At 40.6% G+C, this 7,622-nt stretch overlaps 1 long non-coding RNA gene across 1 annotated transcript in view; it reads right to left on the reverse strand.

Moving 5' to 3' along the window:
• Positions 1 to 7,374, reverse strand: part of LOC102024234 — a 73,735-nt gene extending 66,361 nt beyond the window's left edge. The window contains exon 1 of the long non-coding RNA XR_260703.2: positions 7,185 to 7,374. This is a non-coding gene — a long non-coding RNA (uncharacterized LOC102024234). The remainder of the gene's footprint in view (positions 1 to 7,184) is intronic.
• Positions 7,375 to 7,622: the final 248 nt, after the last annotated feature.

Raw genomic sequence — 7,622 nt, forward strand, 5'->3', positions numbered from 1 at the left:
CTGTTAGTTATCTAACTCATGGGATGCATTTTGCATGCAATCCTTTCATCCATGAACATGGGCCAAGTTTCTGGTTTGGCTTACAAAATTAATTTTCACTCAGGTACACTCCTTCTTTAGTGCATAACTCCTGCTTTCTGAAGGTTTCTCTGCACACCTGAGTGCAACTCCTCAAGGCTGTTTTTCAATGGATTTGCCACTTCGGGTGGATTTTACCCTTGAGAGAATTCAGAGCAAATGTTCGGTCATAATGCTCGCAACAGCTCTTGTAACAGTCAAGGGAAAGGTAAACCTGGACATGAAAATAGGTTTGTGTACAGAGGTGTCAAACTTGGGGCTCTGTGTGACGGCAACTTTAAGGATTATTTGGTTTATTTCTTGCACTGCAACTCACTCACCTGTCCCCTAAGACCAGGTTTTTTGTTGCTTCCTGCACATGTAAAAAAAAAAATGCCTTTCTACATCTGCGGAAAACAAGCAGTTGTTGTCATCACCATTCCTGCCCTGTGAAACCCTAGCGAGGCGATAGAGTTACACATTCCGTTCCTTTAAGAAGAGCGCAGCATTTCAGCTTCATCTCGGGGAGTTGCATCCAGAAGACCTGACAAACTGGGCTTTTGAGTTTTGTGGATTTTTCTTTTTTAATAAAATAAAACCCAAGACACTTTTCAAAAACAACCCCTCGCCTCCCCCCACCAAAAAAAGGTAAAAGGCAAAGGAACAGGTTAGAATTCCCTCTGCTGATGAAACTCAATTTACAGGAAAGACCTAGTTTTCATTTTTGTCTTTTAAAATTTATTTTTGTTTTGTGTTGTTTTGGTTTTTAGCTGTTATGTAACTGGGTACAATATGTGGTACAGGAAACAATTTTGCCCACGCACCTGCACAGAAAAACCCACATCAACCAGTTTGCTTTGGCCATCAATCTGTGGGACCAAAAGCTAAGCCTGAAAGCAAAGGTGAAATAAAATACGAAAATTGCACAGCAGCCATGGAGGAGCTGGCTATCCAGAGGCCTCCGCTGAAACCTCATCTTTAGGGTAAAGTTTCAGACACATTTTGATGTTTTGGTCACCTGACCCAAGCTCTGGTGCGCCATTGGCCCCCAAATTTACAGGCTAAGTAATGATGTAACCGGAGTGTGTGGGAACCAGAAGGATGAGACAGATACAATTTTTCCCAGTCGTTTATGAGACTTGGCTACTAATTCTGCTTGTTCCCCAGTTTGACTGCTACTTATCAGGAAATTTGAACTACTTAAAGGACATAATGAGTTTATCTATACCTGGGGCAGAACTTAGCCCCATTCATGTAAAATTAAACCACAATGACAGAAAATAGTAATTGGACAAATTTAGTTATAGGCATTTGACTTTAAAGCAGAATATTTTAATGTTGTCTTTCTTTACTTCTTTTTATTAAAAGTCATTTACATTATCACTGACAATATCATTCTTATGTTGCTTAAAGATATCATTGAATTGAATGTGTTGGTCTATCCATCATTTTTCTAGTCCTTTTCTTAAGCTTAGAGAGTTTTCATCTAAATAGAATAAGTGTTTATACTCATGTGATTTGTCACTATGGGAACTTTTGGCCTCTAAAATGCTGACACTGTGTCAGAGACAACCAAGAGAAGAAATTATCCAGGCTGGACAAGAATAAGCAGAACCAGTTTGGCAAACTTTGAGTTTAACCCAACACAGCAGAGCTAAGATGCCTAGGGACAGAAAGCATTTGTTATTCTCCCCCTATGACTTTGTGTCAAGAAAATATTCAGGTTTCTTGGTAAAAACAGGAGACCTAATACTGAGAGTAGAACTTGAAAGGAATTTTTCTCTCTGAATGTCATATACCCCTCACCACAGCCAAAGAAATCATGTAAGTAATTTCTAACACACACATTATTATCTCCTAATGTGTTGGCATGAGTTTACAAAAAATTTTCTGACTCATAATTCTAAATCTCTTGTGAATATGCTTACAATTGTACCTCACAAGACTTTATTACCAATTTCACAACAGACAGAAAATGTCATACATCTCCCAACTGAACAGTGCGACTGGATTTTACAAAGAACTCGCTGCAGGAGTTTTTAACATTAATCAGTGTTTTGTTTTGGTGGCTTTCACACTCACAGAAAGTATTTCACATTCTCAAAATACTGAGTTTAGTTAGCAAACATATCTAAAGAAAGGAAATCCCTATAAGTTCTTCTTCATCATTCTTCTCGTTTAAATGGATATCATGCCCAACATGTACACAAGAGATACGGTGTCTGACATCTACTTCGACCTGTTGGGCACTATATCAAACATTAATGGGGATTAGTGTGAGAACTGGTGTAAACATAGCAAACAATCTGCTGAAAGTGCAGACTCACATTTCCATATGTTATGCGGTAAGCAGAGTCATTTAAGAAGTGAGCTGCTCAGGGAGCTGGTGTTTGGGTGGTGAGTAACACACCCTCAATATATTTATTTCATAGCACCAGCGAATACACACCTACCCAACTGTACTCTTTAGCTTCTCCTCAAGAGACAAGTGAAGTTCAAGAGATGCAATTTCACTCTGAAAAGTTTCAAAAACATAGCTAAAAATGATTTAGTACTTCCAGGTGCACTGCAGTTCTTGGCAGAAAAAGTTAATTCCAGGTGTATAATCTCCTAAAAAAATCTGTTGTCAAAGGTGGATAAAACCATCACATTAGAAAAATAGAAGCTCACCTATGAACAAAGTACAAGGTATGGCTAGGAAAACTCTATGCTCCATGCAGAAATTGCAGCATAAAAGTGAAACTCCCTTTTACTTATGTAAACATTGCTAAGTTTTGGGTATCATTTCAAAAGAGGTAGAGCTGAACATGCACGAGCACATAGAAATATGACATGTTCTTGGTGGGAGGTTTGGGGCGGGGTTCTAGCGCCAAGCCAGACTCTAATACACGGACAAAGGAAGAAAGAAGATGCATTTTATAGCTTACAGATTTTTTCTTCCTCTTTTTTTTTAAGCTGCTGGACCAACCAAATTGCTCAATCAACAACAACAAAACAGAGATGTGTTACACGGTGGAAAATGTTCTAACAGCTTGAATAACAAGGGGCCCCTGGCAGGAGTGGGAATTCGGGTGGAGGGGCCAGGGAAAGAGATCCCATATTATGGAATATTTAAACTTTGTAATTCAAGGCACATTTATTAATTGGTTTCTTTTAAAGAGGCACTTATTTATGACAGGTTTATGAACAATATAGCATGTACAGAGCACTGCAGTTCCCCCATGGCTTGTTTTGATTTCCATATGTTCAGATGAAATGAACATCCCATTTAATAGTAGTTCTAGCTGCTCTTGAAGTGTTTGCCAATGCTACGTCCCTTGGGAGTTGTTACCACTAGATTAATATCCTGTGGGTCACTTAATTTAAAAAACCACATTACAGAGGCATTATGTGATTAGATGAACTTCTTTTATAAGCCAGTTGGGGTGTGTACTTTCATCTGGTTTAGAAAGGCTAGCGAGATTCCAACTTATGTAGACCTCCAACCTGGAGTCTCCGACTGACCGATGACTAGACAGACACAGAGCCGAGCGGAGAAAAATATGTCCTGTGTCCACCATCAGAAATTGCCTTGAAACAGGAACTAAAGGAACAACTTGCTTAGTCAGAAACAGACCTGAACCACCAGGAGGAACTGGCTTCCACAAAGTGAAGGGAGATGTTATCCTATCTGCCGTCAGGCCAACCGGTCATCAAACGCTCATAGTAAATAGACAACCACGTTATTTCCACACCACGCTATCACGGCCACGGTCTACACTTCAGAGAGTATTTCAGTTGTGAATTTACAATATGTTTATTCTCCTTGTTAAACATTTCTGGGTATTGGACATATCCCCCACTATAACAGGGAGCACGTTTTCTGAGTAGAGAAGAGAAGGAGGCTATTGGCTCCAAGGACCCTTTGGAATGGGATGCCCCACATTTCCTGCAGGAGTGGCAGATGTTATCCAGTGTGGCCACTCCCTCCCGGCAACCTGGAAGCATCAGTCATCGTTCATGGTCCACTGCTGATGACCTGTAAGGAGATAATTCCCTTTGGCTTCCTCCAGGCCAGGCTCCCAGAGGCTTCATGCTACCGTGAGGAGGACAAGAAAGCCTAAAAGGCAACCATGCGGGAGACTGTGAGCTGGAGAATCTGTGTTTGATGAAGACTGTGGGTATCTGTGATTCCATTCACAGTCAAATAAAGACCATGTTTTCCTTCACTAGGAAGAATCTGCAGCAGTCACTTGCTTTTTAACTGCATCAGACCTTTATAAACACTGAGGCGGGAGTGCTTATTCTAAACGCAGACTGCTTCAAAATGCCAATGGGTATGTTCTTGAAGTTTTGCCATCAATATAAACTGCACTGACTCGCTGTCAACTGCATTTCACTAAGTAGAGGAAAAAGAAATTTTTAGGAGTTGAGACTGGACGAGACAAAACGGGCAGCAGAAATGTATACTTCTGAGTTTGCCAAAGCAGAAAAATTCCCAATGTGGATTCCAAGCACCATCAAGGGCTTACTCCCAGGAGGAGGACGAACGTTAGAGAAGAGCGGCAATGCCGGGAGTTGCATTTGAGGCCTTTAAGCAGGGAGGGTCACCCATCCTTCTGTTCAACCACAACCACCTGGGTTTGCCCATGCTTTATTTTTCTTAACCTGACAACGTCGAGGTAAGAAAAGGGGTGGTAAAAAGATGAATCACATTCTTTGTATCCTGTTCCGCTGCTTGTCACATTTCTAAAATACCAAGACTCCCAGAGCCCGCTCTCAAGAGAATGTGTGAATCTTCAGCTCTATTCATTTTTTGACAAAGTACTAACAATTCCTAAGAGCTGGGTAATTACTGAAACAAATTCTAGTTTCTTGCACATGCATCTTTAAAGCAAGAACAGGTAGAGACCAGTTCTGATTCAGACTGATTTCGGCACTGGGCTACTGTTCCAAGCTGCCAGCTTGTGCTGGTCAGAGAGCTTCTTCATGTCTATTTCTTTACCTTCAAAACCATGAAGATGTGTTAGGGACATCACCGATTCCCCATGGTGCAATATAACCCTTATATACTGCACCTATGCACTAATAAAAATCAAATTTTTAATAGTTACGAAAACCCCTATGATATTATCTAACCTACATAATACATAAAGTTGTTAAGAAGAATTGAATCCATGAACATGAAAATGCCTTACAAAACTATGAAAGACTACAACTAACCCAGGGTATGGCAGTGATGATGATGATGGTGGCAGTGAGAGAGCTCACAGGTGGTGGGAATTCTGTACCTCTGTGAAATTTTGACTTAGTAGGCATCAGTTAGAACTTTTCATGGTTTTGCACATCCAGTACTAGTATAATAAAAGTACATAAGTATAATGGTAATCCTCAGACGAAAACCACTTTAAACACATAATTTACACTTTTCCAAAGAAGGTTCATGACATACACACTCTAATATTTACTAGCTCTATTAAAAGGTAACAAAGATGCAAGGCAGTGACCACTGCGCAATTCGTGACATTCTCTTTGCCTGCTTTCCTAGTGAGTCACCTCCCTTGAGTGAAGCTGAGGAAGGTCTGGTCCTGTCCTCTTTGGCCTTTAGTCTTTCTGAGATAATGCCCTGCCCTATCCAGGTGCTGTAGTTTCTACCAAAGGATGAAATGAACATTCCTTCAGTATCATTGCCCAAGAGGTTTTACTTTCGATCTTCCGTGTTTACCTCAAGTGGCTGCTAGTTGATGAAAGAATGGGAAAGAGGAAGATGAAAAACCTATATTGAGCACTAAAAGTATCCCCTGAAAGGAACTATAATTTCCCTAGGATGAAAAGAATTTAATGTTCCAATAGCAATTGGTGCTCTAGCATGCAAGCCACCCCTACTATAGCAAATTTACCTTTATAGAAAGCTGTGCACATCTCAGTCCACAGTACCCTCCCACCATCTCTAAGTCCCCACCAATCTCTAAATCAAAGGCAAAACATACTGATTCTTTCCTCCAACTCCCATGCTTTCATTTTACATGAGGCAACTAGAAATCTACCACTCAAGTCAGAATATATGCCCCGCTTCAGTAGTTGAACTGGTGAGCAGAGTTTTAATTAGTAAGAGATCCCAAGACAAAAGAACATGACCAAAACCAGACGCAAGGCATCTCTTTGGGCTGTTCTGAGAGGAATGTAATCATTTATACCCTGCCTTACTACCTGGTCACACAAAATGAGGTAAGATCAGAATGAGCAATGCCATCCACGGAGTTACAAGGATTATAACATTCTGGTTGGATCATCCCTGTTTTCAGATGAATAAACTGAGAGCCAGAGTGCCTGGAATTCTCTGCAAAAGGACACAGAAAGCCTGTGTCCTATTTTCTTGTCCACTTTCAATAGCTGTGCTAGGATTTCAAGAACACTTGAAGTCCTCTTTTTTTTTTTGAAGTCCTCTTGATTTCACCCATTATATCCCTTATCCACCCTGGGCATTTTCAATGCTGCCAACCGTGTCTATGAATCTACGCTGTAAATGTCAGGACCTTACCAAGAAGGTTTGCTAATTATCCTAACTCCCCCTGCTGGTGGGTTTGACTACAACCCAAACTCAAAACTCCCTTGAACACAATAATAACTGTTAAAAATATTTTTCAAATTAACTCGCATGATAAAAGAGAACAGAAGGAGGAAGAAAACTCTTCTAGAAAGGCAAATTTTACTTGAGAATGGAACTCACTGCAACATAAACACGATGGAGGTTTTTTAAATGACATTTTTTAAACTAGTCTTTGGGGTTAGATTCTGAAATATCAAATAGATACGTTGGTCTAATTTCCCCCTTGTTCTTCTCGTTCCCACACTGCTCCTCATTTTTGTGGCTTGCGATATTTCCCTTTGTCTCTAAGCTCTAGACTTCTACTTAATAAGTACCAATAAAGATTGCATGTTATCCTTAAACAGTGGTAGCATTCCCCACCTGCTAATTGCTTTATTTGTACTTACTGTTTCCGCCCTCTCATCAACAGGGGCTTTAGTATAAAGGGCAATGAAGTAGAACGTGGTGCGGCGAACAGGAGCCAGCCGAGTGAATGCTTCTGTAATTACACAGTAGCCTGGAGTAGCTCTTCTCAAATCAAATTATGAGCCTGGCTTACCTAAAACTCTCAGGACACAGCCCGGGTTTTCGTTTGTCTGTAGGTTACTGTCAGCAAGCAGCCTTCTTTCCTCGTGCCACTATGCTTTGCAGAAATTATCAAAGCCCCGGTTCGCATGCAGTATTCCCAAAAGCAACAAGAGCCCACAGAAGATGCTATTTTCTTAAACATGTGCCTGACTCCATGTGTTCTTATCACCGATTTTAAAAATTTTCAAAGAAACAAAAGGAAAGAAACTTTTTTCATGTTTATAACCACCTCTGTCATTTGCATATCAAAGTTTATTCCCAGCTGAGCTTATTCATGATTCTTTGGCAAATATTTATGCCTTGTCAATGTCTCAACCACCCATAAGGCAACTGGAACAAGAGTCAATAGGCCTCAACAATGTTTGGATCCTTGTTTGAACACCTGACTAGCCTCACCCCCCCACCCCAC

Source organism: Chinchilla lanigera, unplaced genomic scaffold (assembly GCF_000276665.1).
Source record: "Chinchilla lanigera isolate Chin_1 unplaced genomic scaffold, ChiLan1.0 scaffold00019, whole genome shotgun sequence".
Taxonomy (NCBI): domain Eukaryota; kingdom Metazoa; phylum Chordata; class Mammalia; order Rodentia; family Chinchillidae; genus Chinchilla; species Chinchilla lanigera.